Genomic DNA, 26,700 nt, shown 5'->3' with positions numbered 1-26,700 from the left:
CCCTTAGCCCCCCTGAGTTTCAGTTTCCCCTTGGCAATGACGGGGATGTTGAAAGGATTAGATTGAATGATTCGGATAAAGTGCTTGTCCAGTCTGGCACGGCCTAAGTGCTCGATAACTTGCAGCAATTCTCTTTAGTTATTAAATGGGGGTGGTGAACAGCTGAGCTTCTGAATACTATGAATAGATTTACAAGTGGAGGAGTTCATCTCGCCTTTCAGATGTGGTTGGTGTCCCTGGCACCTGTGTCATCCTGACCCCTCAGCCGGTGAAACCAAAGGGGAAGCAGCACCAGAGGCTGGGTGGGTGGGCCAGCCTGGCCCCGCTGGACCCGGTCACCTAGAAATGCAGAGTCGGCTTCTTGGAATTTCAGCAGGGTGGCCGAAGGTGTCAGGAAACTAGAAGAATGCTCTGCGTGCAGCCTAGATAGAAGTGAGAGTGGATCAACATCTCCATCAGCATGGAGCGCTCCTCTGGAACCCACGTGACCATGGACCCAGCAGCATCTCTAACCGATACCATCTTAAAAATAAATGCTGTTGGATTTGGAGTTTTTTAATTTTTTTAAAGATTTTATTTTTCCTTTTTCTCCCCAAAGCCCCCTGGTACATAGTTGTATATTTTAGTTGTGGGTCCTTCCAGTTGTGGCATGTGGGACGCCGCCTCATCATGGCTTGATGAATGGTGCCCATGTCCGTGCCCAAGATCCGAACCAGTGAAACCCTGGGCTGCTGAAGCAGAGCGCGCGAACTTAACCACTCGGCCACGGGGCCGGCCCCTGGATTTGGAGTTTTTTTGACCAGAGGTTGCAACTGGCAACCCACAGGCCAAGGGGAGCCCACAGACGTGTTTCATTTGGCCTGCAGAGCATTTAAAATAATAATAATGAATTGGATTTGGTTGCCAACATTTTTAAATCAGGAAATTTCATATTTAAATAAATCCAGATTTCTGGCTTCTCTTAAAAAAATCCGATGATCAAAAGATTTGGCAGCAGCGGGCCTGCATTCCCCTGGGGGCAACAGTTGGTGGGAGTAGAATAATGGATAATAGGCTATTAGTCAGGGAATGCCAGCTGCTGTAACAAACAACCCCAAGCTTTCAATGGCTTAACACAATCCAATTTTGTTTCTTGCTCATACCACAGTCCAAGAAGTGTGGCGGGGGGGGGGGGGTGGCCCAGTGGTGTAGTAGTTAAGTTTGCTCATTCCATTTCAGGGGCCCCGGGGGTCACGGATTCGGATCCCAGGTGGGGACCTACACACTGCTCATCAAGTCCTGCCGTGGCAGCATCCTACATACAAAATAGAGGAAGATTGGCACAGATGTTAGCTCAGCAACAATTTTCCTCAAGCAAAAAGAAGAGGATTGGCAATGGATGTTAGCTCAGGGCCAATCTTCCTCACCAAAAAAAAAAAAAAAAGAAGAAGAAGAAGTTGGGGACAGGGGTGCCCTGCTCCATAAGCTTTCCAGGAGCCCAGGCACCTTCCATTTAGTGGCTCTGACATCTTCTAGGGCTTCATTCTTTCTACATGAGCTAGAGGATGGTGAAGGAGCCTGTGGGGAAAGCAGACCAGCTTCTAACCGCATCAGCCAGAAAGTATCCCACATTGTGAGACCCCATCATGAGGCCCAGCAGAGAGCCACAGGGGCTGTGAGATGGGTTGCCTGGCCCAGGGCCCAGGAGGAAGAGGAGAATACAGCATCTCTGTTTGAGTGGCCACCTTACCACGCTCTCTCCACTTTGTCTCAGAAGTTCTATTCTTCCCCTTGTCCTTCCTTAGCCCTCCCCAGTTCAGCCATTTGGCTTAGGGGAAACTGCTAGTCATTGGTTGCAGAATGGTCATGTGATACAATCCCAACCAATGAGACAACATGTATTTTGACGTGATGCCTGGGACTGCAGCAGCCGTTTTGGGACCAGCCTTGGGATGAAGCCAACATGGTGATGGCAGAGAAGAGAGACGGTAGGAACTTGTGTCTCTAGTGGCCTGGTGGAGCTGCTCAAACAAGCACTCCGGAAACCCACCCTCCCTCTAGCCTTCCTGATAAATGCGTAATAAATTCCCTTACTGTTTAAGCCAGTTTGAGCCAGGGGAGCTCCTATTCATTGTAGAACAAAGTATCTAAACTGAGAAGAGAATAGTCCCTGCCTGGCTGGATTCACTTTCTCACCTGCCTGGGCGTGTCTGTATCTGAGTTTTGACCCCTTGACTTAAAATTCCTTTTTCCTCCAACGCAGGGCTGAGGTCAATCCAGCCCGTCCTGATATCCATGGCCTGGACTAGAAATTACCCAGTGTCTACTGCTTGAAAATGCCCTATGCAAGTATCAGTGTTTCCTGGGACAACATGGGCCCATCCAGGGTCTAGACCCCACCTGTGTCTCAGGGATGCAGCAATGCCTATGTGACACCAACCGCAAGATGAGCAGGTATACAGTTGAACGCACACTTCTTAGCTGTGTGAGCTCAGGCAAGCCAGTTAACCTCTCTGGGCTTCAGTTTCCTCCACTGAACACAAAGCTAACACTTGGGTTGCTGTGATACTGCTGGAAGATTTGGTGACTTGTCATGGAAAGGCTCTTTCCTAAGGCTCAGCGTCCAGAGAGTTCACAGTAGATGTTGGCTGGTGGTGTGGTCCCCGCCTGGCCTCAGAGATCCAGTGAGTGATCAGATGGGGGAAGGTTTGCTGTCAACGACCGGGTCATCAGGGGAGACCTGGCCCTCAAGTGCAAGGCCTGCTCGGTGGAACAAGGAAGGGAGCCCAGGCTTCTGGCTCAGAGCCTTTCATCAGTAGCCACATGCAGACAGAATACACGAACGCCGTTTTGTTTTTGTTGCATTTTTCAATAATTGTCATCTGTTTTTTGGCAGATGGTGTTCTTTTTCCATTTGTGGAAGTCAGATAAAATTTTCTTTCAAAATAAAATTTTCCAGGTTAGACAGGTGAGTTAAGTAAAAATCTTAGTGGGATATAGAGCAGGAGGTACATGGTATGGCAGAAATCAGGAAGTGGGGGTGAAGGACTCAGCTTGGGCACTCATCAGGGAGAACCATGGGGCCTGGGGGTCCAGTGTGGGCAGGGCCTTCCCGGGTGGTCAGAGGCTGGCGGTCATCCCCAACAGGAATGATGAGAGCTGTGGTGGCCTCGCCCCAAGCCTCTTAAGAGAGTCCTTGAGACAACATTCAAACTGGCTTCCTTTGAAGGCAGGGTGACGCATCACCCTGATTTGCCCAGGACGGAGGGGTTTCCCGGGTCACCGGACTTTCAGTGATAAAACTGGGACAGTCCCAGGCAAACCAGGACAGTGGGTCACCCTATCTGTCCTGGACAGGGGACATGGGAGGAGCGGAGAGGCACTGGTTCGGGTCTGTGAGAGTGACCATCGTTGTGAAAGGAAAGAAAGTAGCATCTTTTGAATACCCACAGCCTCTCCCCAAATTCAGCAGAATTTGGTCTTAGCCAGTGAGCAAGGTCTTGATATGCCTGTGAGGGTGAGGGGTGAGGGGGACGTCCAAAGAAACTTGGACATTTTGCAGCTACACTGGGAAGGGACAGAGGGTCTGAGAAAGAGAATAGATCATGTGAGCGACAAGTGTGGAGCTGGTCAGACAGAGGAGAGCCAGCCGGCTGGGTCAGCATGGAATTCCGCAGAGAGGCCAGAGGCAGCTTCCTCCTGGGATGGGTGGGCCACGGAAAAGAAGAAGGGGAGAGTTTTTCAAGCCGTTTTGTTGGTCATTCTTGGAGCCCCGGCCCACCAACACCCCCTCTGACATCTTCTGGGAGGCTACAGTGGAGACTTACATTCGGGTCACTTCCTTTCAGATGCTGGTCTGGCGTTGCCCTGGAACGTTCTGCAAACGACCGCATCACTCCAAGCTGGGGAGGGCCGGTTCTCGGGGAGCCCTCGGTCACTGCCCAGGGATGGGGCATTTCTGCCTCTGCCCAGGCTCCTCCAACCCTGCACCCCACACCAGTCATTCCCACAGCCCCTGGGAAGAGCCCCTCCTCTCTCTCCCTCAGTGATTCCATCTGTAAAATGGGAGGAGGATTTTCCTCATTGTCTGTGTTGCAGGCTCTGTGCTAGGCGGTAAGATGTGGGTTAGACCACATTTTTTTTTTTTTCGCTTTTAATTATGAGCTATTTCAGGCCAACCAAAAAGAAGGGACAATGAGTTAACAAACACGCATGTCTCCAGGGACAGCCTAGAGTACACGAATGAGTTTCACACGGTTAACATCTCAGAGCGGGATTCCTGAGTCTTGTCTACATGGGGTTTTCAGAAACGTGATAGCCTTTAGCCTGGCGTGTACTCTCAAGTTTTCCTCAGTCGCCACTAGTCCCTGATGTCTTATACCCAAGTGGCTTCATATGTTCACACGGTCTGTCTGGCTCCCGTGGGAGATAGTGGGCACGTAAGCTAGTAACTGTAATATCTTATGATGGGTACTATCGAAGTGATAAATCCAACGTGCTGGTGGTGCATACAGGAAATAGCAACTAACTCAAAGGAGAGGGTGAGGAATGATTCAAAGTAATCATTCAGTTAGTGACAGTTAGGCAAGGTTTTGTGGCATGAGTAGGAGTTTTCCAGGAAGATGAGGGTGGCGGAAGGACATTACAGGCAAAGGGAACAACATATGCACAGGCACAGGGGACTAAGAAACAAGTTGAAGAGAAGGCATAACAAAAGCTGGTGTGGCGAGAGCAAGAAGGAGCACCGTGGGGGGCACAGCTGGGGCCCAGAATGCCATGCTAAGGAGTTGGGGTTACCCTAGTGGTGGCGAGCCTCTTGTGAAGGACCGAAGGATGAGAGTGAGTGTTCACTGCCGTGTCGAGAGAGGTCAAGTGACAGTGGAAGGGGGACGGAAGAGAGCGAAGCCTGAAAGCGAGGGATCCCAGTTAGCAGTCTACTGCAACAGTCCAGATGCCAGACCTCAAAGGAGAAATGGGACAGTGACGCCTTGAAGCGACACAGAGGGGACTGCTTGGCGAGAGGTGTAGGTGGGGACCAACTGGCTGAGCAGGTGAGGAAGGAGGGGTGAGTCAAGGGTTGGGGCAGGCAGAATAATGGCCACCCGCATATGTCCACCCCCAGTCCCTGGAACCTATAAATACGTTATGTTTTGTGGCAAAGGGGACTTTGCAGATGTAATTAAGTTTGTAGACTTTTAAACAGGGAGATTAGTCTTAATTATCTAGGCGGACCACGAGAAAGTTCTCCTCGGCTCTCATGAGAAGGATGTGGTAGAAGGAGAAGTCAGAGATTTGAAATGTGAGAAGAAGTCGGCGCAGATGTAGGAACACTGTGTGCAAAGACTGGAGAGAGGCCTCTGGGAGCCAAGGAAGCAGAGAACTCAGTCCTGCGGGTGCAAGGAACTGACTTGGGCCGCAACCTGAGGAAAGGTGGAAGGGGGTTCCTCCCCCAGCCTCCTGATCACTGCCCAGTCAACCCCCTGACTTGGGAATTGTGAAACCCAGAGCAGAGCCTCCAGCCGAGCCAGCCCGGGCTTCCGACCTACAGAACTGTGCTGCTCTGAGCCGCCAAGGTTGTGGCCCCTTGCTACAGCAGCAGTAGAGAACAAACACGAGGATGATGAATTCCAGGTTTCTCGCTGGGCTACTGGGCAGATGTCACCGTGAACCGTGTGGGGGACTCGCATGGAAGAACAGATTTTGGCGTTCCATATGAGATTCTCCCGGTGTTAGTTTTCTATTGCTGCATAACAAGATCACCACAAACGTAGCAGCTTACAACTACACATGATTATTATGGAACCGATTTTTGGGTCACGAGTCCAGGCACAGCTTCGCTGGGTCCTCTGCAAGGCTGGGTTGTCATCTGGACCATGAGCCAGCATCTTTGCCAGTTCGGACACTATAGCAAAATACTACAGATGGCTTAAGCAACAAACCTTTATTTCTCGGCTCTGGAGGCTGGGAGGTCCCAGATCAAGGTGCCAGCAGATTCGGGGGCTGGTGAGGGCTTCTTCTGGCTTACAGACAGCTGCCTTCTTGCAGTGTCCTCACATAGTGGGGAGAGAGCGCTCAAGTCTCGTCTGCTTTTCATAAGGCATTAATTCTACCACGAGGACCCGCCCTCCTGACCTCATCTAACCCTACTCACCTCCCAAAGGCCTCAGCTTCTAACACCATCGCCCTGGGGATTAGCTTCAACATATGAATTTCGGGGGACACAAACATTCAGTCCATAGCAACCGGGCTTTCAAGGTCACATGGCTGTTGACAGAACTCAGTTCCTCGTGGCCTGTGGGACTGAGGGCTTCAGCGTCTTGCTGCTTGTTGGCTGGAGGACGCCTTCCGTGCCTTGCCACGTGGGCCTCCCCATCACGGCCCCTGTTTCATCAAACCAGCAAGAGAGAGAGTCTGCTAGCAAGACGGGTGTTGCCATCTTATGTAACATAATGACAGAAGCGACATCGTGTCCCTTAGCTGTGTTCTCTTGGTTGGAAGCAGGTCGCAGGCCCACTCACACTTAAGAGGAAGGATTTCCACAAGACGGGGACACCAGAAGGCCAGGACGACGGGGCATATCTTAGTGTCTATCCACCAACACTCCTCGGAGGAAGCTGTGGGCTTTCTGATCTGGGTGCGCTGCAAGAATTGTTACAGATCTGACATCCAGCGAGTCTGCAGGTTCAGGCTTTCTTTTTACCCACCGGAAGTGAAAGTCACCTGAGTTAGAAGGGCAGATCTGGGACAGAAGGGAACAGGGTCTCACAAGTGTTTGTCGTGCGCCAGCCTGGTGATTTGCGAAGCAAAACTCAAGTTGATGTGACACAAACAGCGTCTGCTGCTTCCAGGGCCTGCCACAATATTTTCTTTTAAGTGCTGCTCACGCCTGAAATACGCTTCTGGTTTTGAAATGTGGTTCTCGGCTCCTGCGTGACTACAAACCACTCGCTCCCTTATTAAGAGTCCCATTTTTTATTCCTTAATGTAGCTTTTCTAGGCGCATGATGTCAGCCCCGATGGGAGCCGCGCCAGGGCAGCGGAGCGGCGGCCTCCCCTTGGAGGGGGTCCGTGGGATGGCAAGACTGAGCTTTTTCACTGGCCACGTGGCATCTTATTGATGCAGCGCCAGCTCCGTGTTAACGCCTGGCCTCTCCAGAGCCCTGACATCTGTTTGCTCCGTACAATTTCTCTCTTTTTTCTGTTGTGAACTTTATACGTTTTTGCTGCAAAAATAGTGAATTCGGAAGTAACAGCTTTTCTTTCCAACGCCACGCTGTGAGGGAAAAATTAGTAATTTTCTCTGCAATTCCTCTCCCCTTCTCGCCCGCCCCACCTGGCAGTATTCATTGTCAATAGCAGGACGTGGAGCCTTCCACGGGGGGATGTGGACTTTCTCCACGTTGCAAAAAAACAATATACACATCCATCCAGATATTGATAAATATGCTTATTCATTTTTACAAAAACAGGACATCAACTAAAGTTACAATTATACACAATGATTAAGTTCTAGAGATCTGCTGTACCACATGGGGCCCAGGTTAACAATACCACACTGTGTACTTACAAATTTCTGAAGAGGGTAGATCTCATGTTAAGTGTTCTTGTCACAGACACACACAGAAAAGGGACACGGGAAACTTGAGGTGATGGATATGTCTATTCCCTTCAATGTGGAGATGATATCGCAGGTGGATGCCTATCTCCAAATTCATCAAATTGTATTCACTAAATATGTACAGTTTTTTGTATATCAATTACATCTGTAAAACAAAACCCAAAAAATGGGCCATCAACTTTTCTCAATTAACTGTATCTCCTTATCACCCCTTCCGATCAATAAATCAATTATCCCTTTGAATGGCTGCCCAGGACACCTTGAGGTGGATGGCTCGTCATTTACTGAGCCATCCTGGCTGGCGGACGCTTACAATGTTGTCATCAGAAGAGCTCCATGAGAGGGGAAGCCAGTGACTGTGTCATCCCAATTTTAGAATGGGAGAAACTGAGGCACAGACAGGTTAAGTGGCTGGTCCACGGCTCCCTATGGGTTCCCGGTAGATGGGGGGGCAGCGAGAAATCAACCCAGCACTGCTCTTGCTCGATGCTACCACATGGTGGCAGTGTTGAGACTTGCTCCTGCGCAGCCTCTGTTGACCAACAGCCCTTGCACGCTAACACTAGGATCCTGGGCTCCCTCTTGCTTCAAAGTCCTATTAAACCCTTTTCTGCCACTGACTGTCACGACCTTTCCTTACAGGTCTTTCTAACTTTGAATAACAGAGAGGTGGGTTGGAAGAGTTTAATTTCTTGTTTCCCAGAAAGCCCTGGGCTCCTTATGCAAATCCACCTTCTCCCCAGGGGTCAAATTTGCACACGAGATCCCAGAGGGTCCCTCTAGGCCCACTGACACCTGCCCTCTTTCCTCCCAGCCCCAGCATCAGGGCCCTTCTTCTCTTCCGTTTACCCATCAAAGGGAGACCAGAAAGGGAGTCATCCACGGAACAAAGACAGCTGACTTCAAGGTGACTTTCAGACGTGAAATTCGTACAAGAGTTATAGAAATCCAAACACGGCTTTATGTATTCATGAATGCAAGTGGTTTAAATCAACAGAAAATGTCCTGCTTATTCAGACACGTGATCAGCCTCACCCGTCTAAGTGTAAACAGGACCCGAATCCAGCATTTTGCTCACTAGTTTCTAATTCTGCAGCCTGTGCCAAACTGGTTTTGCAGCTCCGTGGCATGGCCAGATTTCAACCAGAGGTGACCAGTTTTGAGATTCATGTGTGATCGTCTGGGCTTAAAAAGAAAAAACCAGCAGGCACTTCTCTACACGTGAATAAAGACCCTTAGATATTTTGTGCAATTTTTGTTGCATAAATGGTACCTACAGTAAATTATATAAATTGCCTTTTTCTGAAGTCCTTCTACACCTGGGGTTGGGGGGGCACCCTGTGGAGGGTAGGGTGGGGTGGGGGCAGTGGTAGGGGTGGATAAGAACAGGCTCTATCCTAGGATGATGTCACTGAGGAGGGGCTGCTTCTCTCTTGAGAGGGAAAGACAGGATGATCTGTGTGGGCATGCTCTGAAGATGCTGGCCTACTTGTGGGGGGCAGTGTGGTCTTTTTTCTTTAACAGGGAGGACTATTTTGATATATATATATATATATATATAATTTTTTCTTTTTTCCTTGAGGAAGATTGGCCCTGAGCTAACATCCATGCCAATCTTCCTCTATTTTGTATGTGGATCACCACGGACGAGTGGCATGGGTCTGGGCCTGGGAACCAACCTGGACCTCCAAAGTGAAGTGTGCTGAACTTAACTGCTAGGTCATGGGGTCGGCTGCTATTTTTTTTTTTTTTTTTTTAAAGATTGGCACCTGAGCTAACAACTGTTGCCAATCTTCTTCTTCTTCTTTTTTTTCTGCTTTTTCTCCTCAAATCCCCTCAGTACATAGTTGTATATTTTAGTTGTGGGTCCTTCTAGTTCTGCTATGTGGGACGCCACCTCAGCATGGCCCAACAAGCGGTGCCATGTCCGCGGCCAGAATCCAAACCGGTGAAACCCTGGGCCACCAAAGTGGAGCGCAAGAACTTAACCACTTGGCCACGCAGTGGCCCCCATTTTGGTGTATTTTTAATGGGGAGGAACATAAGCATTCTTTTGTGGCACTTAAAAAAGAAATGAATGGATGCCCCAGTGGAGAGAAGAGAACACTGTCATTTATCTGTCTTAATTCTGGATCCTTCCAATGTGCCTGGATTGCAATAGGTTATCTTCATGTTTGTGGCCTTTGGAGGTGATTCTGGAAGAAGAAGATTGCCATGTAATACAATCCTCTTGTAGAAAACCCCAATAATGTGAAGGGTGACAGGATAAGAATGAAGGAATCCTTTCCACAGCTCCCCCATTCTGCTTCGTTCCCGAGAGGCAACAACTGTTACTTTGGTGGACATCCCTCTGTCCTCTGGCTGCTCACTGTGGGCGGGGACAAGCCGCATTCCCATTGCCAAGAGGAAAGTTAGAAATGCAGAGTCTCAGGCTCCACCCTGGACCTAGAGTCAGAACCTGTGTTTTAACGTGACCCCCAGGTTGAAGCGGCAGGGGCACTGGTGTGCACTAGTTTTATATGTCACTTACGTATTTGTATGCATGCATACGCACATGCTCCTGGGTTTAGAATGTGGCTTTAAAATTTTTTTTTTATTGAGGTCACATTGGTTTAAAACATTATATAAATTTCAGTTGTACGTCATCCTATTTCCACTTCTGTATAGACTGCTTCGTGTTCACCACCAGAAGTCTAGTTTCCATCCGTCACCGTACATCTGCACCCATTTACCCCTTGGCCCTCCCCCCACCCGCTTCCCCTCTGGTAACCACCAATCTGTTCTCCGTATCTGTGTGTTTATCTTTCGCATATGAGTGAAGTGAAGTCACACGTAGAATGCGGCTTTAGAATACGGCGCTCTTTAGAAGAGTGGTTCTCCGTGTGGTCTGGAACTAGCAGCATCAGCACCACCTGGGAGCTGGTTAGAAACGCAAATGTCAGGCCCCAGCTCAGATTTCCCTATTGCAGAAGCTCTGGGGGTGGGGCCCAGCGATCCGGGGTTTAACAACCCTCCAGGGGATGCTGATAAACGCTCACAAGTGTGAGAGCCACTGCTGTAGGGTCGGGGACCCTTGGCAGCTGAGCGCTCCTGCCAGCCCCCCCGCCCCCCATCACATCCATCGCCACCTCTCGCTGTCCGAGCGAGCCCGCCCTGATTCCGGCTTGTTCCCCGAGGCACCCGCAGAGCCCCGCTCTACCAGCCATACACCAGGAGCTCCATCAACGCTTCCTTTAATCAGGAATCTCGAATTGATGCAGGTTTCCCGCAGTTAGGTCAGGCTGGTTTTCAGATTGTTCTAGACGCCAGCTCCTGGAGGTCGAGGTCATTGCGCAGTATCTTTAGATGCACTCGAGCAGGCCCGTGGGCATCCTTTCGTGACGCGAAGCAAACAGGTGCCATATGACGGTCGCCCCATTTCCTAAGGCCGTCGCTACGGCCAGTCCCTCTGGCAGCTGCTTCACGAACGCCAGCGCTGGCCAGAGACCCATTTTACAGAGGGGCAAACGAGGGCCCGGGGAGACAGGTCTACATTTTCATGTCAGAACTGCTCCAAGTCTGGGCAGGATTTCCTCTCTCTAATGCAGTGCCTACAACGGATTTCCTTTTAAAAATAGCGAGCCAGACACCAGCTGACTCTGGGTGTGGGCTCGGTGTCAGGCGACGGCAGTTCTCATTAGAGGATAAAATTGGACTGCGATGTTCGCAAAAATGCTTCGTGGCCCTCGAGCCAAGCGCCATCGGCTGTGGGTTTCTTGCCCGGAGGGCGGGGGGACCTTGGCGGGCGGCACGGTTTCGGGGTGACCCCTGGGGCCCTGGAGTTTGCGACCCCGGCGCAGCCCGAGTCCTCCACCTTCCCCGGGGGACTAGGGGCCCGGGGACGGCAGGGGGCGCTGCGTGCCCGCAGGGAGCGGAATGCGCGGTCGGAGCACCCAGACTTGACCTTCTGCGAGGGCGGCAGGAGAGCTTGATCCCAAACCGCGTGAAAACAGTTGGCCCGGTCGCCACCCAGAGGCGAGGATCTAAATGCGGAATGCCGACAGCGTAGACTACTGAGGACCACTCCAGAAAAGTGGTCCCACCCCTAAAAAGTCGCCCCCTGGCCGGGGACCAGCGACGCCAGGCACGGACGGGGTTCGAACCCGTGATCTTCGGTTTACGAGACCGACGCCTTACCACTTGGCCACCGCGCCTGCGTTAGAATGGCGGCTCAGCGAACCTCTATCCTGGCGTCGCTCCCGCGAGATCGCCCCGCGGGCACGAGCACGAACGCGAGCGCGCGCGCCCGGCCGCGGCCCTGCCCCCTCGCCCCAGCCAGCGGGGCGGGGCTCCCGCGGGCGCGCGCCGGCCGCTCCCCGCGCACTCCGGGCAGGCGGTTGGCCGGGCTTGGGGTCTCCCCTCCCTCGCGGGCGGCCGGGGCGGCGTTCCCGAGTCTCCTCCGCCTAGTCAGGAGGCGCGTCTGGAACTCGGGAGCGGGCGGGACGCTTGCCGGCCTCTGAGATGCTCGGGTTCGAATCCCAGCTCCGCCAGAGCTACTCCGCGACGCTGGACCTCCTGTCTCGGAGCCTCAGTTTCCCCTCTAGGGTGAGGCACCCGGGAAGCGGGGGAATGGTGGCAGTGCTCTTTACTATCCCAACCCCCGGGCAGCCCACGGGTGCCCTGCACGGAGCAGCCAGACGCTCAGCAAGGGCTGTTGGATAACTGGCGAGAGTTTTCTGAAATCAAAAGCTGAAAGCTCCTCTTCTCCCAAATTGCCACTCTTTGCCTAGCGTGTCCCGAGCATCGCCTGGGAGCTGCTTGGAAATGCAGCTTCTCCGGTCACCCAGGACCTGCCGAATCAGACCTGCTGGCGGAGCCCAGCAATCCGGGCGTGAACAGGTCCCCGGGGTGATGCTGCTGCGCGGGAAAGGCTGGGCCCCGCTACTCCGAGCGATTGATAGGTGCGTTCATATCTATATATTCACACGTGCCCTTTTGTTTTCATCCCCAGGGACTGAGTTTACAGTTCTCTGCACTTTGATTTTTCATGACTTAAGGTATGACGTGTTAACTAATACCATGGCTTGTAGTACATAATACAATATCACCATAAATAATAGCATATATTGTTTAATAAATATGATTAACAATTTTTATTATTCATTAATGTGATGTATAATATTACAGTATTGTATAGTAAATTATACATACTGCCGTAAATACTATAATATGGCCACTATGCATGGATGGATTACCTTATTCTCTTTAATAGCTGCATGGTTTTCCATCCAGCGGCTGTTATCACAACTGATTTAGTCAGTTTCTGGGAGTTAGGCCTTGGGTTGTCTGCAGCTTTTTTGCTGCACAGAACATTCTGCTACATGTGTCTTTGCCTCCTGGTACCAGTGGAGCTTGTACGGTATCTGGGGACATATATTAAGAACGTCCACAGCCCACCATGCAGGTGTGCAGGTAAATAGGGAAAATTAAAAATGCCAGGAAGCTGTGTTCACCAAGTTGCTTTAAATGTCAAGGTTTGGGCAGGTGAGTGGAACACGCATGGACATTTACCCTCAGACGCTGGGATGGGAACCCTGAAATGCTGCACCCAGAGTGCTTGAGATATTGTGCAAACCTCATCGCAGCTCCCTAATTAGAAAAAAAACTCCTGAAGAACATTTTCCGAATTAAAACATGCATTACTGATCATTGCTTCTGACTAGCTGATGATAAACTTGGTTCCGTTGTCCTCCTCCTTCTTTTGCTGTTCATAGAGTCGTTGGAATTATTGTGCAGAGGTGACAGGAGCTTATAAAAAGCGAAAAGAAATTAGCAAATGAGAAAAAATCGCAGGAGAGCTGGGAATCCGATTCGAACGGGTGCTTTTTCCAGCTTTGTCGTCCGAGGGAGGGGAGGGAATTGAATGAGAGCGGTGCACCTGCACCTTGATGGGCAGGTAGGAGGCCCCGGGTAGAGCGCCCTACCTGAGCCCTAAAGTGGAGGACACAGGTGCTGGATGGTCTGACCGTGCTTGTCTCACAGGTGTAAGAAGCCCTGAGATTCCACAGATCTTGAACACCCTGATGGAGGATCCGTCTGTCCTGGCCTCGGCATCTTAGAGTGGTGCCTGCACACGTAGGTCCTCAAAAAGTATGGTAGAAGGAATTAACATGTGGGGTTCCTTTCTGGGGAACCTCCTTGACCGGTGCCCCCACTGCCAGGGCCTTCCTGGTGCTGAATAGCCCTTCCCTGATCAGGCAGAAACTTTCAACTTCTCAGTGATAAGGAGTTGTCCATTATTCACCCTTCTGGAGAGATCTTAAGTCCAAACATTTCCTGTGCCGTTATGGAGTCTCTGGGTCAGGTGGCCCCTGATGGTATTCCAGCCTCCCAAATGCTAGGGCGAGAAACCAGGGTTGGCTGAAGCAGCTGGTGCTTCCAGGAGCCTGGGAAGGTGACGTTTTAGGTGAGAAAGTGTCATATTGACCTGGTGACAAAGCCAGGTGATATGATAAAATACTTTTGGTCTTTTTGTTTCCTCTGTATGATTAAGTTGCCTGGGTCTGGATAATTTATAAGCATCTGTATTTCTTTTGTGTTGAAACTTAGTCACTTTTTTTCCCACTTTAGAAAAAAATATATTCTTTTTAAGTCTTTTGTTTCTGCACCCCTGTCTCTGTGCCGGTCCCCAAAGCAGGAATTCTTAACCTGGGGCCCATGCACTGGAGACCCGGAAATCTGTGCATTCCCCAAGAGAGTGTGTAAAATGTGTGTGTGTTTCTAGGAAAGGGATGTCACAATTTTTATCAGGTTTTCAGAAGGGCCTCCTGAAGGTCTTAGAAGGCTGCGAGCCTTTTTACTTCCTTCCTCCGCTTCCTATGCTTCGAGATTCACCTAACGCCGCTGAGACGCAGCAGCTGTCTCAAGTCGTGTAACCACAGTTGAGCTTGCTTGCAAAATTGAAGATGTCTCCGGGACACGCCCCACCCCTTGCAAAGCTGCCTCAGCTGCAGCCAGCGCCTCCATCCCGCGGCCCCTGCCGGGGGCCCTCCCCAGAGCAAGGACTGCATCCTTTTAGCAGCAGTGCACAGGCTGTGAGGGCGTTCACCTGCCGCATCCCAGTGGAGCCTTCCTTGTGGCCTGGCAGCGCCTCTCCCTTGAACCTGCACATCCCAGGAAGATGCAGACTGACTCAGGACGTCTGCGGTGGGGCCTCTTGAACCCCCTCCCAGGTCATGCAGATGCTGCTTGTCCAGACTCTCGCTTTGAGAACCATTGTTGTAAAGTCTTCTTGGAGAAATTCATTTGCACGAGGAAGAAGGAAAAAAAAAAACCCCTCAGCCTTGGATATTTAGGTCACCTGAGGTAACAACAGCAGGCTTTTTGCTAATAACCTAAATCGAGACTTTACCTCAGGAAGGCTCACTTAGCTCCTCCTAGCCCGGCAGCCACAGCATTGGTAGTGATTTAGAACCCAGGACCAGAGCCGGAGGACACAGCCCCCTTTCATGGCTTTCTCGGCAAGATTCAGTGCTTTAGAGCAGGCTGTGCAACTCAGAAGCTTGGTGGGGCTGGGCCTGTTGTATGAACCTGTGAATTGAGCTGGTGTAGGACCCATAGAGTAGGGGGCTTGGGGCCACTGCACATTCCCACCGTAAATAAAGGAGTGCCAGCTCCTTCTCACATCCTGTCTTCTTTTTTTTTTTAAGTGAGGAAGATTGACCCTGAGCTAACATCTGTGCCACTCTTCCTCCACTTTGTATATGGGACGCCATCACAGCATGGCTTGATGAGCAGTGTGTCGGTCTGCACCTGGGCTCTGAACTCATGAACTCTGGGCTGACACAGTCTTGATTATTGTATTTTATGGTGAGTACTGAAATCAAGTATTTTACATCTTCCAATTTTGTTCTTTTGTTACCAAATCATTTTGCCTGTTCTAGTCCTTTATTTTTAGAATCACCTCATCAGTTTCTACAAAGCGCTTGCTTTGTAGATTGATTGATAGATTAGATTGATTGTAGATAGATTGATTGGCATTGCATTGACTCTATGGATGAATCTGGGGGAAACTGATGTCCTAACACTATTGAGTTCTATCCATGAATATTTCTGTCATTTGTTGCGGTTGCCTATGAGTCTTGGATTCTAAATTCATTTCTTTGGCATTTCATTATGTGAATTTCCCATGATTTTCAGTGGAAGAGGACCTGGAATGTTTGTGGTGACTGTGTTCACCTCCTTTTGGTGCTCCATCCAGGCACAAATCCCCGCTATGTGCAGGAATTGTGTGGCGCTCCCAGGCTGCCCCACGATGAGGAGCAAAGCAGGTTGTGCTGCCTGTGTGACCACCAGGACAAGATTCAGAGGAAGCCAAGTCTCCCAGCTTGGAAAGAGAGGTGATTATTGCTTCAACACCCTTAACAAAGAATGCCAACCAGATGCAAAATGTTGTAAAGATGAAAAGTAAAATTTTCTGCAGGAGAATTATAGTTGTACAGAATGCTCTTATTAGCATTTAACAGAGGACTCCTACCTTCTCAGCTCTTACTTTCTTCCTCCTACCCCCTCCCTCCTCCCTCTCCCTGACTTCCCTCCTCCCCCCTCCTCTCCTCTCCTCTCCCGTTTTGCATCTTTGCCTGTACCTCCCCATGCACACGTGTGGAGGGTTCTTTTACGTAGATGTCAGGGTGTTGCTTTCCTAAGGTAACTTTGCTGTCGTATTTTAGCAGCTTTAAGCAAACAGTTCTGCAGACATCTGCTTGCTGGTGAGGGAGTGGCTGGCAGTGCCACCGGGCTACAGACGAGCCCCTCCTTTGTAACTTGGTGTGGATTTGGTTGGAGGAAGCAGAAACGATCAGCCACACATGCTGTGTGACGGCATGGCTGAGGTCTACCCGGCTGGTTGTGACATGTGTTATGGGTGTGAGTGTGTTGGTATCACACTAAACAAATTCCTGTGGTTCTTTTCAGTATTATGAGCTTGTAGGGAACAATATGTGAATGTCCCAAATTGGTTCCTTCACATATGTTGCCACTTTCTGCAAAGTGGTACCAGCCTCTTCCACGAACGATACAAGGTATGTGTTTCTCAATACAGCAAAGAATCATTTATTTTCCTTTAGTTTTATTAATATTATATGATATTTCAAAAACTCAGACTTTGACTCATCTTAACCAGGAAGTCATTTAGATAGATAGACAGTGACCTTTTTCTAGGCCTTGTATTTTAAGATCACTGTTACATAAATGACACGATCTGGGCTGCATTTTTTTTTCAACCAATACAAAGTTTTGGTGAATTTATGCTTGCTTTTGGGCCATCTTCCACACAGACCCCCTTCCCTTTTTAAATCCAGGAGTTGGAGCAGTGTATACATGGTTAAAGATGAAATATATGTTATGAAGTTGAAAGCGACTATTTAAAAATGTCATCTCTCATCATCAGTCGCCCATTATCATATCCCCAGCTTTTGGTATGGGAGGTGATTATTCCCAGGGCTCTTCTTGGCAACGTGAAAAGATAAATGGGTGGGAGGAAATGAGAGCAAATGTGATGATAAATTTACTTACAGAGCAGAATATAGCTTTTGCATTTTTCCCTTGTGGCTTTTGCTTTAGTGTTGTAAAAGCATAAATGTATATGTAAGACTCAGGTGTAAAAATGAACACGGAATATGACTTTTTCCTTATTCCTTTACAGACACATTAGAATTTCTTCCATGGAAACATGAATACAATTTTATCAGAGACATCTTGTTCTCTCTCATTTCACGGTTCTTAGAAAGCTGTCACTGTATTTTCTGGTGACACTTTCTGTCTCCATAGCTGCTTGTCGGATGCCAGTTCAATGCGCTGGAAGTGTGAATGTTTCCTCTGGCGTTTACCTCTGTGTGTTTGCCAGTTGTCAGGGTATGTGAGTGAGTGCTGGGTAATCCTATGCCATCTTTAAAAATGACACAAGGGAAAATATTTAGAGAAAGTATCAACACTGCATCCAGACCTCGGCTTATTGCAAATAAAAGCCAGTGGTTCCATTCAGGGAAAAACACCTGTAGAAATCCAGGGTGGCTTCCTCCTCTGGAATTGGGCTGTCTGGTTGCTTCTTCATGCTATTTTGTGACTCTCCCCTCCCCACCCCCCCATCACCACCATTCTGCTTTCTGTCGCTATCTGTTAGTTTGCATATCCTAGAATTTTATATACATGGAATCAAATGGTATGCAGTCTTTTTTTCTGGCCTCTTTCACTCAGCATCCTTATTTCGAGACTCATCCATGTTGTACATTACTGTGTACTAAGAATTCATTCCTTGTTATCGCTGAGTGGTATGGACGTCTGAGTTGTTTCCAGTTTGGGGCGATTACATATACAGCTACTGTGAACATTTGTGTACAAACTTTTGAAAGGACATTAAAAGGCTTTCATTCTTCTTGGGTAAATACATAGGTGTGAAATGCCTGGACCATATGTTTATGTTTTTAAGAAACTGACGACCTGTTTCCCAAAGTGGCTGTGCCGTTTTACATTCCCACCAGTGGTGCAGGAGAGTTCCAGCTCCTCCACAGCCTCACCAACACTTGGTATGGTCCGTCTTTTTAATCTAGCCATTCTAACAGGTGCAGTGGTATCTCATTGTGGTTTTGATCAGCATTTCTCTAATAGCTAATGATGAGCATTTTTCTTGTGTTTACTGACTATTCATCTGTCTCCTTTGGAGAAGTATCTGTTCAAATCCCTTATGCATTTTTTATTGGGTTTTTTGTTTTCTTATTGAATTTTGAAAGTTCTTGATATAGTCTAGATACACATCCTTTATCAGATATATGATAATCTAAATATTTTCTCCTAGTCTGTGGCACTTTTCATTCTCTTAACAGCTTTTCAGAGCAGAAGTTTTAAACTTTGATAAAATCTAATTTATCTATTTATTCCTTTGTGTATCATTCTTTTCTTGTTATATCTAAGAAATCTTGGCCTAACTCAAAGTCACAAAGATTTTTTTCCTGTTTTCCTCTAGAAGTTTCATAATTTTAGATTTTACATTTAGGTCTGTGATCCATTTAATTTTGTATGTAATGTGAGTTATGAAATGAAGTTCACTTTTTTGTATATAGGTATCAAATTGTTCTAGTATCTTTTGTTGAAAAGACCATCCTTTCTCCACTGAACTGCCTGTCCACCTTTGTTGAAAATAAGTTGTCCATATATGTGTGGGTCTATTTTAGGCTCTATTTTGTTCCGTTGATCTGTTTGTCTATTTTTACACCAGTTCCACGCTGTCTTAAATAACATAGCTTTACAATAGGTCTTGGAATCAGGTAGTGTTGATATTCCAACTTTGTTCTTTTTTTTTTTTTTGACTATTCTAGTTCATTTCCGTTTCTGTGTGGGTTTTAGAATCTGGTAACAATTTCTACAAAAAGGTGCTGGGATTGCAATAAATCTGTAGGTCAATTTGGAGAAAGCCGACAGATTGACAACATTGAGTCTCCCAATCCCTGGACGTGATATATTTCTCAATTTATTTAGGTGGTCTTGAATTTCTCTCAGCAGTGTTTTGTAGTTTTCAGTGTACACATTTTTCACATCTTTTGTCAGATCTATCCCTATGTACTCTGTATTTTTGATGCTATTGTAAATGATACTATTTTTTAATTTCAATTCCTGATTGTTCATTACTGGTCGATTGAAATGCGCTTGTGTTTTTTATATTGACCTAGCATCCTACCAGCTTGTTAAACTCCCTTATTCATAGTTGTTTGTACATTCCTTCAATTTCTACATAGACGATCATGTCATCTGTGAATAGTCATAGTTTTACTTTTTTCTTTCCAATCTGAATGCCTTTTATTTATTTTTCTTGCCTTATTGGCTGGAACTTCCAGTGTAATGTTGAGTAGAAGTGGCAAGAGAGGACCTTCTTAGCTTATTTCTGATCTTAAGGAGAAAACATTGAGTCTTTCAATATTAAGCGTGATGTTAGTTGTGGGTTTGTCATCGACGCCCTTTATCAGGTTGAGGAAGTTTTCTTATGTTCCTGCTTTGTTGAGGGATTTTGTAAAAAACTAGGAATGAATGTCACATTTTGTCATATGCTTTTTCTGTGTCTATTGAGATATGGTTTTCAATTTTTTTAGGGGGTTAATATGGCAAATCACAGTAATTGATTTTTCAAATGTTAAATTATCCGTATAGTCTTCAGTAAATTCCAGTTGGTCAGGATGTATTATCCTTTTTATGTATTGTTGGATCCGATTTTCTAAAAATTTGTTTAGAAATGTTGCATGTTCATGAAAGATATTGGTCAATAACTGACTTTTCTAGTAATGTCTTTGGCTTTGGTATCGCGGTAATATTGGCATCACAGAATAAGCTGGGAAGCATTCTCTCCTTTTCAGTTTTCTAGAAGAGTTTGTGTAGAGCTGGTATTATTTCTTCCTTAAGTGATTGGTGGCATTCACCAGGAAAGCCATCTGGGCCTGGGGTTTTCCTTGTGAAAAGACTTTTCACTATTAATTCAATTTCTTTAATAGATATCGGGCTAATCTCAGGCTCTCTCTTTCTTCTTAAGTGAACTTTCATAGTTTGTACCTTTCAAGGAGATTATCTGTTTCACCTAAGTTGTTGAATTTATTGACATAACGTTTTTCATGATACTGCCTTATTATCCATTTCATGTCTGTGGAATCTGTAGCGATGCCACCCCGCTCATTCCCCATGTTGGTCATTGTGTCCTCTCTCTTCATTGTCCTGAGTGGTCTGGTAGAGGTTTATCAGTTTTACTGATCTTCTCCAGGGACCAGCTTCTAGTTCCATTAATTTCATCTATTTCTCATCAAAGTTCTGTAATTTTGCTGTTTCATGTGGTTTGAATCTGTTGTTAGGTGCATAAACATTTAGGATTCTTTTGACATCTTGGTGAATATTATCATTATGAATTGACGTTATCTCTGGTAATATTCTTTGCTCTGAAATCTCTCTGAAATTTTGTCTGATATAAATATAGCTACTCCAATAATTGATTAGTATTAGCATGGTACACCTTTTTCTATATATTTACTTTTTTTTTTACTTCCCTCTTTATTTATTTATTGTTAATTATTTTATGGAGATCATAGTGGTTTATAACTGTATAATTTCAGATGTACATTATTATATATCAGTTTCTGTATAGACTGCATTGTGCTCACCACCAATAGTCTGGTTTTTATCTGTCACCATACATATGTGCCCCTTTGTGCCTTTAGCCACTCCCAACGCCTTCCCCTCTGGTAAGCACTAATCTGTTCTCTTTATCCATGTGTTTGCTTATCTTCCACATGTAAGTGAAATCATATGGTGTTTGTCTTTCTCTGTCTGGCTTATTTTGCTTAACGTCATACCCTCAAGGTCCATCCATGTTGTTGCAAATGGCATCATTTTGCCTTTTTTATGGATGAGCAGTATTCCATTGTGTATATATATACCACATCTTCTTTATCTAGTCATCAGTATGGGCACTTGGGTTGCTTCCATGTCTTGGCTATTGTGAATAGTGCTGCGATGAACACAGGGGTGCATAAATCTCTTCAAATTGTTGATTTCGTGTTCTTTGGATAAATACCCAGTAGTGGGATAGCTGGATTTATATGGTACTTCTATTTTTAATTTTTTGAGAAATCTCCATACTGTTTTCCATAGTGGCTGCACCAGTTTGTAGTCCCACTAGCAGTGTATGACAGTTCCCTTTTCTCCACGTCCTGTTCAACATTTATTATTTTTTGTCTCATTAATTATAGCCATTCTGATGGATGTGAGGTGATATCTCATTGTAGTTGTGATTTGCATTTCCCTGGTGGTTGGTGATGTTGAGCATCTTTTCATGTGCCTGCTGGCCATCTGTCTGTCTTCTTTGGAAAAATGTATGTTCACATCCTCTGCCCATTTTTTGATCAGGTTGTTTATTTTGTTGTCGTTGAGTTATATGAGTTCTTTATATATTTTGGAAATAACACCTTGTTGGATATATGATTTGCAAATGTTTTCTCCAAGTTGATGGGTAGTCTTTTTATTTCATTCCTGGTGTCCTTTGCCTTGCATAAGCTTTTTAGTTTGATGTAGTCATTGTTTATTTTTTCTTTTGTTTCTCTTGCCTGAGTAGACATTGCTAAGTCCAATGTCAAAGAGTGTCAAAGAGTATTTTCTTCTAGGAGTTTTATGGTTTCAGGTCTTAGATTCAACACTTTAATCCATTTTGAGTTAATTTTTGTGTATGGTGTAAGAAACTAGTCTACTTTCATTATTTTGCATGTGGCTGTCCAGTTTTACCAACACTGTTTATTGAAGAGACTTTTCTTTCTCCATTGTGTGTTCGTTGTTCCTTTGTCAAAGATTAGCTGTCCATAGGTGTGTGGTTTTATTTCTGGGCTTTCAATTCTGTTCCATTGATCTGTGTGCCTGTTTTTGTACCAGTACCATGCTGTTTTGACTATGATAGTTTTGTAGTATATTTTGAAGTCATGGATTGTGATGCCTCCAGGTATGTTCTTTTTTCTCAGAATTGCTTTGGCCATTTGGGGTCTTTTGTTGTTCCATATAAATTTTAGGATTCTTTGTTCTATTTCCGTGAAGAATGTCATTGGGATTCTGAGTGGGATTGCATGGAATTTGTAGATTGCTTTAGGTAATATGAACATTTGAACTATGTTTATTCTTTCAATCTATGAACTTGGAATATCTCTCCATTTCTTTGTATCATCTTTGATTTCTTTCAATAATGTTTTATAGTTTTCAGTGTATAAGTCTTTCACCTTCTTGGTTAAATTTATTCCTAGACATTTTATTCTTTTTGTTGCGATTGTAAATGGGATTGTATTCTTGCCTTCTCTTTCTGCTAGTTCATTATTAGTGTATAGAGATGCAATTGATTTTTGTATGTTTTGATTTTGTACCCTGCAACTTTGCTGTAGTTATTATTTCTAATAGTTTTCTGGTGGATTCTTTAGCGTTTTCTATATATAGAATCATGTCATCTGCAAACAGAGTCTTACTTCTTCCTTTCCAATTTGGATCCATTTTATTTCTTTTTCTTGCTTAATTGCTCTGGCCAAAACCCTCAGTACTATGTTGAATAAGAGTAGCAAGAGTGGGCACCCTTGCCTTGTTCCTGTTTTCAGAGAGGGATGGCTTTCAGTTTTTCACTATGTATGATGTTGGCTGTGGGCTTGTCATATATGACCTTTATTATGTTGAGGTACTTTCTTTCTATACCTGTTTTATTGAGAGTTTTTATCATAAATGGGTGTTGGGTCTTGTCAAATGCTTTCTCTGTATCAACTGAGATGATCATGTGATTTTTATTCCTCATTTTATTAATGTGGTGTATCACACTGATTGATTTGTGGATGTTGAACCATCCCTGCATCCCTGGTATATATCCCATTTGATCATGGTGTATGATCCTTTTAATGTATTGCTGTATTCGATTTGCTAATATTTTGTTCAGGATTTTTGCATTTATGTTTATCAGCAATATTGGCCTGTAATTTTCCTTTTTTGTGTTGTCCTTGTCTGGTTTTGGTATCAGGGTAATGTTGGCCTTACTGAATGAGTTAGGAAGTGTTCTGTCTTCTTCAGTTTTTCAGAATAGTTTGAGAAGAATAGGGATTAAATCTTCTTTGAATGTTTGGTAGAATTCTCCGGATAAGCTATCTGGTCCTGAGTTTTTGATTACCATTTCAATCTCTTTACTTGTGCTTGTCTATTCAGATTCTCTATTTCTTCTTGATTCAGTTTTGGGAGGTTGTATGATTCTAAGAATTCATCCATTTCTTCTAGGTTGTCCAATTTGTTGGCATATAGTTTTTTATAGTATTCTCTTATAATCAGTCCTTTGTATTTCTGTGGTATCCATTGTAATTTCTCCTCTCTCATTTTTAATGTTATTTATTTGAGCCTTCTCTCTTTTTTTCTTAGTGAGTCTGGCTAAGGGTTTGTCAATTTTGTTTATCTTCTCAAAGAACCAGCTTTTAGTTTTGTTGATCCTTTCTATTGTTTTTTTAGTCTCTATTTCATTTATTTCTGCTCTAATTTTTATTATTGCCTTCCTCCTGTTGACTTTGGGCTTTTTTCTTCTTTTTGTGGTTCTGTTAGGTGTAGTTTAAGATTACTTATTTGAGATTTTTTTTGTTTGTTGAGGAGGGCCTGTATTCTTATAAATTTCCCTCTTAGTACTGCTTTTGCTGCATCCCATAAGAGTTGCTATGTTGTGTTTTAATTTTCATTTGTCTCCAGGTATTTTTTGATCTCTCCCTTGATTTCTTCATAGATCCAATGGTTGTTCAGTAGTATGTTGTTTAGTCTTCACATATTTGTGAATTTCCCAGGTTTTTTCTTGTCGGTTTCTAGTTCCATAGCATTGTGGTTGGAAAAGATGCTTGATATGATTTCAGTCTTCTTAAATTTATTGAGGCTTGCCTTGTTTCCCAACATATGGTCTATCTTTGAGAAGGTTCCACGTGCACTTGAGAAGAATGTGTATCCTGCTGTTTTTGGATGGAATGTTCTATATATATCTGTTAAGTCCATCTGGTCTAGTGTTTCCTTTAAGGCCACTATTTCCTTGTTGACTTTGTCTAGAGATCTATCCATTGATGTAAGTGGGGTGTTGAGGTCTCCTACTATTACTATGTTGCTGTTGATTTCTCCCTTTTTGGTCTGTTAATAGTCGCTTTATGTACTTTGGTGCTCCTGTGTTAGGTGCATATATATTCATAAGTGTTATGTCCTCTTGGTAGAGTGTCCCTTTTATCATTATATATTGCCCCTCTTTGTCTCTCATTACCTTTTTTATCTTGAAATCTGCTTGGTCTGATATAAGTATGGCTAGACGTGCTTTCCATTGTTGCCATTTGCTTGGAGTATCATCTTCCATCCCTTCACTCTGAGCCTGTATTTGTCTTTTTGTTTCAGGTAGGAGGGCTCCCTTCATCATTTCTTGTAAGGCAGGTCTAGTGATGATGAACTCCCTCAGCGTTTGTTTATCTGGGAAAGTTTTTATTTCTCCATCGTATCTGAAGGATAATTTTGCTGGATAGAGTATTCTTGGCTGAAAGTCTTTGTCTTTCAGTATTTTGAATATATCATTCCATTCTCTCCTAGCCTGTAAGGTTTCTGGAAAGAAATCCGCTGAAAGCCTGAGAGGGGTTCTTTTGTAGGTTATTTTCTTCTGCCTTGCTGCCCTTAATATTTTTTCTTTGTTGTTGACTTTTGACAGTTTTAATATTATATACCTTGCAGAAGGTCTTTTTGCACTGAGATAATTAAGAGTTCTGTTGGCATTATGTCCTTGTAAGTCCTGTTCCTTTCCTAGGTTTGGGAATTTCTCAGCTGTTATTTCTTTGAACAAGCTTTCTGCTCCTTTCTCTCACTCTTCTCCCTCTGTAAGACCTATAATTCTTATGTTACTCTTCCTAATTTAGTCAGATATTTCTCAAAGAATTTCTTCACTTTTTAAAAATCTTAGCTCTCCTCCGCCATCTGAAGCATTGCTAGATTTTTATCTTCTAAGTCACTGATTCTCTCCTCCATAAGGTCTGCTCTATTTTTTAGTGGTTTTTACCTTATTTTTTATCTCATTAATTGTGTTCTTCATATCCAGAATTTCTGTATAGTTTTTTTTAAGGGTTTCAATCTCTTTGGTGAAGTATTCCTTCTGTTCATTAATTTTATTCCTGAGCTCACTGAATTGTCTTTATGTGTTTTCTTGTAACTCACTGAGTTTCTTTATGACAGTTATTTTAAATTCTCATTTAGAATGTAATCTGACTTCAGGTTTGGTTTCTGGAGATTTGTCATTTTCCTTCTGTTCTGCAGTGTTGCCATGGTTCTTCATGGTGTTTGATGAATTAATCCTCTTCCAGTGCCTTTGTGGTAGTAATCGCCTTCTCTTATTTGAGGATGGCTTTGGTTACTTTGGCTCTGGTTGCCTGGGTCTCTTGTTCTTCCACTGGCTTCCACTTGGATGCTGTTGTCCCATTCACCACCTGTGTTGCTGTTCCCCAGTTTTCTGGGGGTGCTGGTTGCACCACTGCCAGGGGTGCTGGATGCATGGGTATTGCTGGTGGGGGCTGGGGGACCCAGGGACACTGCTGATGGAGTTGGTGTCAGGGGTGCTTCTCCTGGGGGCTGGGTGCTCCTGCCCTGTCTGTTTGCAGGTGTGTGGGTTGGGCTGCTGCCTCTGCTTCCGTTCCATCAACGGTCATGAGTCATGGCTGCCACTGCGCTGCTGCCACTGCCCCTAGACATTCAAACGTGTGTGTGGTGCACATATAGGGCTGCCGCCAGCTGCTGTTGCCTCCCTGGGGGCATTTGCACATGAGCAGGGCTGCAGCCGAGGCTGCCCCTGGCTACTGCTGCTTGGGTGTTTGTGTGTGCACGGGGCTGCTGCTGGCTGATGCTGCCTCCCCAGGGGTGTTTGGGGACACCCCCCAGCCACTGCCACTGCCACTGCTCCTTGGGTTCTCAGGCATGCATGGGGCTGCTGCTTGTGTGTTTGTGCATGCACAGGGCTGCCACTGCCACTGTTTCAGGTACACAGGGCTGGGCTACCTGCCTCCACTCACAGTCCCACAGGCTGCTGCATGAGGATCCAAGTCTTGGATCGCCGCTGCTGGGGGTGGAGGGGGCTTTAGTTCCACTGCTTTCCGGGGAACTTCCCCATCTTCAGATGTATAGTTGCCTGGATCTCTCAGGTGTCCTGTTGTGCTGTGTAGGGAACCCTCTGTTGGTCAGTGGATGTCTGTTTGGTTGTAATTTAGAGGGGAGAGAAAAAGGGAACCTCTCAATCCACCATGATGCTGATGTCACTCCCCCATCTGTGTTTCTTGTAGTCAGCATAGAGTTAGGATTTGCTTTTTTAGCTGTTTTGAAAATCTCTGCCTTTTAATTGGATTATTTAGACCATTTACATTTAATGAAACTGTTGATATGGTCAGGTTTAAACTTACCATCTTAGTATTTATTTTCTATTTGTCCCATCTGTTTTTTTGTTCCCTTTTCTCTCTTTATGTGCATCTTTGAATATGGGAGATTTTTATGGTTCCACTTATCCCCTTGCTTGGCTTATTAGCTATAACTCTTTG

The 26,700-nt window shown here is 45.6% G+C and overlaps 1 long non-coding RNA gene and 1 other non-coding gene across 4 annotated transcripts; one reads left to right on the top strand and one right to left on the bottom strand.

Moving 5' to 3' along the window:
• Positions 1–11,576: 11,576 nt before the first annotated feature.
• On the top strand, positions 11,577–16,057 carry LOC124243066 (uncharacterized). 3 transcript variants are annotated; one of them, XR_006889587.1, is made up of 6 exons: positions 11,577–12,181; positions 12,588–12,633; positions 13,619–13,711; positions 14,361–14,941; positions 15,286–15,445; positions 15,776–16,057. It is a non-coding gene; the product is annotated as an uncharacterized LOC124243066 (long non-coding RNA). The 3 variants fall into 3 exon arrangements; XR_006889585.1 differs by having other exon boundaries at positions 13,619–14,941; XR_006889586.1 differs by lacking the exon at positions 12,588–12,633 and adding an exon at positions 12,367–12,537 and having other exon boundaries at positions 13,619–14,941.
• TRNAT-CGU (transfer RNA threonine (anticodon CGU)) lies at positions 11,719–11,790 on the bottom strand. Its single transcript has one exon. It is a non-coding gene; the product is annotated as a tRNA-Thr (tRNA).
• Positions 16,058–26,700: the final 10,643 nt, after the last annotated feature.

Source organism: Equus quagga, chromosome 7 (assembly GCF_021613505.1).
Source record: "Equus quagga isolate Etosha38 chromosome 7, UCLA_HA_Equagga_1.0, whole genome shotgun sequence".
Lineage (NCBI taxonomy): Eukaryota > Metazoa > Chordata > Mammalia > Perissodactyla > Equidae > Equus > Equus quagga.
The sequence above is the reverse complement of the archived record's forward strand: the minus strand, read 5'-3'. Positions and strand labels throughout refer to the sequence as shown.